Here is a 9,864-nt window from a genome sequence, read left to right as displayed (position 1 = left end):
CATTGTTTTTACTTAAACATAGTCATGACAAAGTACAGCAAACCAAAAAAGTAGCTAGTCGTGCTACAGGGGACGGTGAGCGGAATAACAAGATTATTATATGGACACATTCCAGAAGTTCCCTGGAATAAGAAAGAACAGAAGAAAATTGTACATTGCTCCTGTTGCTCTTCTAGTACCACAGGAGTGCTGTTTATTTCAGTAGCTTATTTTCATTAACACAAACTCTGAAGAATGAGACATCAGATCTGAACAAATGATCCAGATGCTCATTTTGATGTTGATAAATTATCTTGTTATCTCTTGTAATGGGTTTTGTTTGAAAAAAAAAAAAGGCAAATCTATGGAATGTAGTATTTCACGTGTAACTACAGTTAACTGTACATGGAGTGATAATAATGCTTCCACGTCTTGGTGTTTGGTTATACATTATACATTTCACAAAGGCTTTGCTGCGGGTTTGGCCTTACATGTCATCCCTCTATTGTCACATCCCATTTCCCATCACTCTCAACTGAGAGGAACACATGTGAAGGTAATCGTTGATACAATACTATCTCTGCCTCATCTGTGATAAATTTGGCCCTGTATTATGGTTGAATTTGCAAAATGGTCGATCTAGAAAGAAAATCTCATTTGATTATATGGGACTGACTCCAAAACCTGACATTTACAGCTGCTGTTGGAGGAAGCAGAAATATGTCCTGTTATCAAAATCAATCGCAGCTTCACTGGAGACATAATGTCACACAGTCTCTAGTCGCTTGTTATCCACAGAGATATAAAAATACCACAAATAAACAAGGGTGTTAAAGTAATTTAAGGAGAATGTTCTTCCCTGTAGACTAGATGGCGTCCACAGCAGAAATAGTAACAGATTGACACCTAATGCACAAGTGTATTTGTCTTTCTACCACCTTGACACCTGTGATGAAGGATGCAGAACGAGAAAATTTGTTTAGTATGCCCTCACAGCAGCAGATTATGAGATGGACTTGGCCTTGGCCTTGGTCAAGCAGAGAGGATGGCGTTAAGATTGATATACAGTTTGCTTTCTATTTTACCTCCGCATTTTTCCCATTTTGTTAATTACAACACACTCAATACCTTTTCACCATTTATTCCAGGTAGAGCTAGTGTGTTTCCTGTTCTCAAAGTATGATTTTTTTTATTATTTAGCAGAGACTACAAAGTGGGTTTTTAAACATCTTAAATCAGCTCACAGTGAGTGGATATCCCTCCTTCAGGTGAGAGGGCAAAAGTCAAAGCTATTCACATACTGACAACAGGTGCAAACAAACTGGAGGCAGCTGTACAGTATTAAAATCAGGATTTTGTGTGTTTCACTGGTGTCTGTCATGGAGAGTTTGGAGAGTGACCAGCATTATTTTTGATTTAAAGTAATTAAAGTTGTTAGTGGGGGAGGCTAATAATCACTTTGATGAGCTACAGCAACAAAAAAACACTTTATTGAAAGATCACTCCTATAATTCTTGGGAAACTAGAAACCACATAAAAGTCACGTTTAGCCTCATTCAATGTGCCTTTGCAACAAGTGAATAAAAACACATGGCTTACTTTTATAATTTTATACCTAAAATCATTGTGTAGGATTTTGCTTTGAGTCATTATGCACGTTCTGTCGCACTGCATGGCCATAGCTTAAAAGTGTGCTTAAAAGAGTAAATGAATTGTAGTATTTTGCTGTGGATGCACCAAATGTTAGGCTCGATGATGTGCTGTAATTAATAAAAGTTCAGCGCCAAATGCTCGACTTGTGGTTGATGGGGCATCGTACGTCCTTTGCAGGGGGGTTTGGACAACGAATGCAGGTAAAAACACTTTACTTTGAATATTTATTAAGGTGCAAAATCCACAGCGTGCACTATTTTTGCCGGTATTATCAAGTTTGCGTGTGATTTAGTACACACAAACCTTTATTAAATCAGGGCCTCAGACTTTTCCCTGTGGGTTTAAATTGGGTTTTATCTCCCTGCTTTAGGGCACAGCTATGATAAAACTCTACAAGATAATAAATGGCAATGTAAACAACACGGAGTGGCCGGAGAGATATCATCCATATAACAGCAGTGGACAGCCCAGGTTAACAAGTGTTTGTTTAACTACAAACAGGATAAAAGACTGTTTGTTGTTGTTGCCCAGAGACCTGGAGGCTGATTCTAGAAGTCATATGGTGTTCAATCTTTCCTATCTTGATTTGACCAGAGTTGAGGTTATCATTTACAGCCTCTCTGCGTGTGTGTGTGTGTGAATGTGCATTTTATTATCTACTAAAACAACATTAATGTCACTTTTTCCAAATATCTGATGGTGGAAGAAAACATATCTGCCTCCTCTCCAGATCTAACAATTTCTCTCCCTCTCCAATGAGAGTTTAGAGATTTTAGCCGCATGTTTATCCTGTTTATCTTGCAGACACTAATAAATATTGTAATCCAACAGCCCTCGCTACAGTTTTATGAAGAAGAGTTAAGGGAGTTGGGGCCTTCGCTGAGCTACAGCAGCTAATATTCAGTTTCTGAAATCCATCTGTTTGCCAATTCTCGTGGTAGCTATGAAATTCCTACGTGACCCTGTGGGGATATCGATTGTATCTGTTTCTCTTGTCAGTTTATTTATTTATTTTATTATTATATTTTTTTACACGATAACACAAAACAGCTGCTTAGTCAGCTCTCACGCAGATAAATTATCTAAAGGGAGGAAGAGGATCAGGAGAGGACATATGAGATAAAGGGGAAAATGAGGGGAATGTAGAATGGAGATAAGTAATAGATAAGAGAAGATACGAGAAAGTCAGACAGACAGGTAAGTCTGGATATATGTTGTGAATACTACTATGACTCAAACTCCTAATTTGTCAAATCCTACATTTCCCATAATGCAACCAACAGCAGGATTTTATTAAAGCTTATTTCAAACTGCACAATCTCAATAATGCAAGGCATTATTTGAGGGTGTTAACAATGAAATTAAATGACATAAACTCATCTGGATACGTAAACTCAATGCTAAACATTATGCTTTTTTTCCTTTAAAAGGTGTTTATTGGCATTTGTAATTGATTTCACCAACTTTCGGTGCTTCAGACCATAGAACAGAACAGACCCCCAAAAATCATGTGGTTTTGAGGTTTCTGCAAATTTATCCAGATAGGGTTTGTTCAGCAACTTTATTCACACTGACACAATCATCCCCGTGTATGAGCAACAGAGGAAGGATCCTGCTCCCAGGATTAGCAAAATATGCTGTGTCATGTGCACAGAAAAACAGCAGATTTATGGTTTGGACAGTCAGGAGTGCCACCAACAGACACGAGCTACATCGCCTCCAGCATGAAGACCTGGAAAGAGGACACACGATAAACACGTCTAAGGGACAGAAACACACACAGAAGGAGAGACAAGGACACTATGAACAGGACAGAGTGTGTGAGGGACACATGAGTATTGCACAAATTCCATGTTGTTAATGTTACCTGTAATCTGTCTTGTGCATAATTATTAATTTAGTCTCCTACTGCCCTCTGTCGTTCATTTAAACGTCGCCGCTCTAACAAAAAGGAGACGGCACAGTTCAAGTGATAACGCTGCCACTGAAGTGTTGTCTTCTCTTTGTGACACTGGAGACTCTCCACATGACATGAAACCCATCGGCCTTTGTTCATTTTCATTACACCAGCCCTGCAAGACTCTGGGACCCTGCTGTGAGAGTTTGCAGCCTCGTTTGAAGTGTGCTGATTTAAAATGGTGCTCTAAGGCAGAGTGAAGTCACTGTTGGCCCTGAAAAATGTTGACAGAAGAGAATGATGCATGCAAGAAAGTTGGATTTAGCGAAGTTAACGCTGAGGGTGGATAAATAGTCCAGCCTCCGTGTTCTAAGTTTTAGAAAATTTGGAACATCATTGCTGTGCTGTTGTTTTAATCAAGTCTTGGTTGCATTTCAGTTTTGCTCACTAAACAGTCTATCCATATCAAGAAAAAAAAAAAAAAAAACAACAACACCATTCTCAGTTTGCATCCATTCTACCAGCACTGCGTGGTTGCAGGAGCCAACTGTGAACGTTTTCAGCTCCATTTGAACTCTGCTGCTGATCTGTTTTGAAATTGAGCTCTAAGGCAGAGATAACTCATAGTTGGCCTGAGAATTAAGAAAAAAAAAACAAGATGCACAAGTGACGCACACAAGGGAACGTTTATTTTTAAGTTAACTGCTGTTAAATTGCCTTTTTTCTTTTTCAGTTTAACAGCTAAATCCCTTGAACCTTCTCGTTCAAATACGAGCTACAAATGTCCATTTTTTCCTCATAAGTTCAGTAAAGGCAGTCTGTCTGTTTGGATGCTGTAAAGACCTGAATAAGGAAGAAAGATTCAATTCAGCACAGTGTTATATCTCACAACAGACCGGAGTTTGAAGGAGATATCATGCTGTACCTGCAGGGACAAGAAACTGTTAATGTCTGCTGGACGTTTCAACTGTTTGCCAACACAAAAGCCACAGCAGCTTATTAAGGTGATAATATGCCAGAGCTGTGGTGAGCTAAGTGTGAAGGCAGCTCGTTGTATCTGGTGAGGGTGCACACATAGAGTGGGAGAGTGTTGTGTCAGAGCCTCATAAAAAAGGCACTCAGGCTAAAAACTGGAACAAATTGTTGGAACATCCTACAAAATATAGTGAAATCCAATCCAATAGTCCTGAGATAAACAACCTTACAACACACTGTGTAACATCCAGGAAGGCCCTGATCCAACTGTGGTAATTATTTGAGGTTGTAACTTGTGGATATTTTAAATGACTTTCTGTCTAATAGAATTTAAGTGGGATCTTCACATCCACCACAATCCTCCTCCGTCTTCTGTTTCTCCCTGTAACTCACAGCCTGTCGCCCTCCCTCTCTTTCGCTCTCCCCTCCTTCTCATCTTGCGAACTACAACACCCGACGAGGTGACAGATTGCCAGGACACAGGCTCACTCACGCCTCATTCTAATTGGAGTCTGCTGTTAGCTGCGCCTGCATCTATCTCACTCTATCTGGTCAGCCCAAAAGAGAGTAAACCGGTTTTAAACCGATGTCAGCGTGACTGTCACAACCTCGGTGAACGGAAAAGGTCAGCATCTCAGAGGTGCAAAAGTGATTGACAGCACTATGCCAGTGGGGTGGTTTAATTGGTATTTGGTTTCAACATCTTGAAAGATGCATGGGTGACAGAAGAAGGGTAAATATTGAGTGATGCATATGGTGTTGATGGATATGTTACCTTTGTGAAGGACTTCAAGACCTGAGCTACTTCTCAGCTTGGTCGTACGCAGCACATCGTTATGAAAACTTATGACAGTATCATAGCACACTGAATATTGTAGCTGATGAAGCATTGCTTAAACTCTTTGTATTTATCACCCTTAAAGCTTTTCTCATTATTATACTAGTTTCCACAAACAACAAGGCACCCTGATGCTTAAATATCAGGTAATACATTAAAGTCTATACTGTAAAGTGCATCCAATCTCTACTAGCCGTGTGGCCCTGTGAGTAGCAATGTGGGTATTTCAGGCTGTTGCCAGTTGGTCCAGCATTGGTTGGTCCAGTCATATGATGTATCACTATGGCTTTTTGTACAAACTTTCATCTCCATCTAAGGACAAATCCTACTGACTATGGTTTCTGACTCCATCTAGCAGCATCAGCAGGTTGACAGGTTTGGCTGTTGTCCGGTTCGCTGTGTTTTTCCTCTCCTTCCACTGAGACCTTGGTAGAAATTAGAACTATATAAATGAGACCTGCAAGATCCCGACTCTCGGCCCCTGGCCTGCCTGCTGGCATTTTTTTTGCTGCTAGATTTGGTGATTTCAGGTGATATTTAAGTGAAAATCATACTCAAAATATTATTATTTGGCAGTCTAAGATGAAACAGCATGAGCAGCTGCTACTTTGAAGTCTAGTGCAGCATCAACTCAAAGTACAACTTCAAAAATGACCACAGATCCGAATCAACCCCACTCTGATATGGTAACAACCACAAATCAACTTCATGAGCTTCACAGCATATTCTAATGGTGAGCACGTTCATGGCACTGTGTCGACTCTCTAAGGATTCTGTTGGATGTTAAAATTATTTGTCTTGTGTAACTATTTTTTTTTTAACTGCACAACATGTTGTTACAACGAGGACATGCAAATTTTACTAATCACATTTCGTGAAGCACATTTGGCGTCATTTTCTGCGTTGGGAGAACAATTTGCAAGTAGAACTTAGCCAGAAAAGACAAGCTATAAGAATTTGGCAAGGGAACCACAATATCCTCCTTCCTCTGGCAGTGAGGAGCTACACTGGAGTCACACTTTTCTCTGTGTCTGTGAGGAGACAGAAACGTATATCTTAAATACACACAGATAGACATATGCACACACACAGAGTCTCAAAGGAGTGATGAGATAGATGAGAACTGAGCCTGGAGGACTGGATAAATATTGACCTGAATGAATGAGGTCTGTCACAGTAAATAAAAAAAAAGGCTATACACTTACACACACACACTGTCTCACACACATCCATGCTAGAGAAACTACTTCATCTCACTCTACAAACTATAGTTGTACAGCACTGTTCAATTTTATATGTTAGGAAAATAAAGTGAAATCAATGTTAATATTTATGGAAGTAGCACAAATAGTGAAAAGGTGATTGACAAAAAAACTACATGGCGTAGGTGGCATATCATCAGCATATGCAGGCCAAAACAAAAACTTTGTTCAATATTGTTTTAGAATTTAGCTAGAAACTGTTATAATGTGATCGAATGTGACAGCACAACACATTTCCAATCCAACAATGTCCCATAAGGAAGCTTCCTATGTGGGATGCAGGCAAGATATGTGTCTTTGGTCATGAGACAGTGGTGTAGATACAGATTATAGTTCATGTTAGGAAAATGTTTGGCTGTCACTAAACCTTAAAGAGAAAATAAAGATCAGTGGAGAAGATGAAGTCAGATCTGACGGGAGGTTTATATGACATTAGAGGGAAAGTCAGTTTTCTTAGATATGTGCTGAACGTGGTTTAGGGAGGGTAGGATTAAGTCAAAGGTTCCTCTTGATCAGAGTGTAGCCTGGGGAGAAATCAAAACGGTGAGGTCGGACTAAATGATGCAACTCAAAGAAACGAGAGGGCAGAACCACTTTGGTTTCATATTCATATGCAATGATGCTGTAAACAAAACCCAGTACAGGTGTGCATCCTTAGAGCTTCCAAAGCTGGAGGAAAGGATGAGTGAAATTCTTCTGTCGATATATTTACTTTATACAGGTTTACTTCACCATATGGTTACCTGAGCTGATGATTCGGTTTGAAGTGTCCCACAATAAGAAGGTGAAAAGTAAGGACGTGGCAGCTATTACTGTGTGTGGTGCTATGCTGTTAGCTGCTCTGTGTTTTGTTAGTGTGCTGTCTCGGTTTCTTTAAATCTTTTGTTAATAAAACGGCACAGTTTTGTGTGGATTGATGAATATGTTCATTTAGGTCTTCTGCTGCCATCCATGTGACGTACCAGCACCGCACAGGATGCTCATCTATAATATTAGACATTTGTTCTCTTTATTCAGTACCAAAACATCAGTATGAATTAGTCTAATTAATATTGTGGGAAAAAAAAAAGAATTATTCACTTCTGCATATGACATTTTATTGAAGCTGACGCATTTGTTATGATCAAAGCAGCATTAAATGGGAACACAATCAGGTTTCAGCTGAATGTCCCATGTCAGGTTTCTATTTTAAAGCCGAGCATGCAGATGTTTGACAACGTACTGCCTCTGCCACTGACTTGTAGTTTTATTCTATGCAAGTCAAATGACCCTTTGCTTTCCATAAACTTAAAGAACTGACAACAGATGGGTGGTACATACTAACTTATAGTACTTGCTATACAACAACTCAAATTAAAATAAATTTCAGATTTTACAGTGGTTTAGGTGAAAATTTAATAAGACAGATCCCTTCTTTTATACTGTTTCTTGTTTCCCTGGGGGATAATGACGACTATATTCTCCTTAACTATTTGTCACTTTGATTTTCCTACTCTACCGAAAGCCTCCCAACATCCCACAACAATGCCAACATCATGATATCATATCTGACTGCAGATTTTTCTGCCAACTTCCCTCGAGCGACTGAGTCACTGGACGTTGTTGTTTAAGCAGAAGAGTTATTCTGCTCATTTGCCTTACAGATGTATTTTTGCATAACCCACTGCATCGCTTCCATAATATCCATGATGGCTAGGGATTCCATTATCCACCCACTCTGCCACCAGCAGCATCTAGACTCTGGGGGAACCTCTCCTATCTTCATCTGCGTCTACTCTATGTGAAGACACTTCACATCAGAGGAGTCTAATCACCACCAATTCTCTCTGTTGCTCAGAGAGAATAAATCAATAAATCGCAATAAATCTCATCCGCATCCATTTGATCTCCCCTTGTTGAAAAGATGTTATGATGCTTTTTTGTCAAAGTTCTATTATTGTTGTGTGGAATTACATTTTGAAGTGTAGATTGATTTTGAAAAGTCTGCAGAGCATCACTACAAAAACAATATGTTTTTTGACAAAAATGAAGGCAGGCATGATATTCACTGTGATGAATTGAGCAAATTGTTTAAGGGTTCCTTCAAGTTGATTTTTATATCACAGTGAAAGGAACTGAAACAAATTGCTTCCTACAAAGAAGAAAATAAAAACCTTACCGCTTCTTATCATCTGACAGGAAGCTGGGATTCAAATTAGCACTGGAATATTAATGTGACAAAACTTTAGTCTCAACAAATGGATAGCCATTATGTTTATCTCTATTACATGTATTATCATTTATTTGCCTGTGCTGTATGGCAACAATAACTTAGGCTGCAATGTTTAGAAATGTAAGAGCATTGTGTTGTGGTTATGAACATTTATAGCTAATGTCTGGGTGAAGCTGAGTCATGTTTATGGACATAAAGACTACCCTTAAGCTCCAAGAGACATACCTATGCTTAGGTGTCCTTAAGCAAGACATTAAAATAAAGCAGAGGTATTATTCTTAAGCAATCCCTGATCTCTGACCTTGCTGCTGCAGACGCTTATAAGCTGTTAGTTCAATGGTAAAAAGAAGGGGAGCTTTGTGATTGGTACATGCTAACGAGTCATATTCTCAGCTTAATTCCAGGTCATCTACCTCACTTTTTAAACAACACTACCATCTGCTGTTGCCATAATGAGAGCACACCTCATTAAACATGATGAGACTCAACTGGTGTTTATTTGCATGGCTTACAAACACCTGACGAAAACAAGCAAAGGTACAGCTTGTTTTTTTGTTGTTTTTTTTTGTAAATATGTCGGAGGATACAAGTGTCATAATCTAGACGGACGCCAAAAACTGTGAGAATGGGGAATGGGTAGGTGCTGTCACTCTTTAAAGAGCTATCTATAGTCATGACAGTACAGTGTGGAAACACACATGCATGGATGTAAACAGTGACCAAAACAAGAGGAGAGAGAAACCACGGTGGAATAGCAGAACTGGCCGTATTTGACTCTGTTTCTGGTCATTGAGCTTTTTAGGAGGCCAAGGCTTTTCAGGTGAGGTACAGTCTATCTCTGTTGATCCAGTTTGTTTACTTACTTCCACCGATGCGGTTTTTGCCTGCCAATTTGTTTCATGTCTGGCAACCCGTGGCATCCAAAATATTACAGGGCAAATGGGTAGTGGGATAAAAGAGGACATGCTGTACAGGCTGTAGCACTGTTGTCAGGAAAGATTGAACTAACTATTCCATATAGAGATATGTGGATGCTTATTTATAAGAC

The sequence above is a fragment of the Anabas testudineus genome, chromosome 22 (assembly GCF_900324465.2).
Source record: "Anabas testudineus chromosome 22, fAnaTes1.2, whole genome shotgun sequence".
Taxonomy (NCBI): Eukaryota; Metazoa; Chordata; class Actinopteri; order Anabantiformes; family Anabantidae; genus Anabas; species Anabas testudineus.
Note: the sequence above shows the minus strand (reverse complement) of the source record.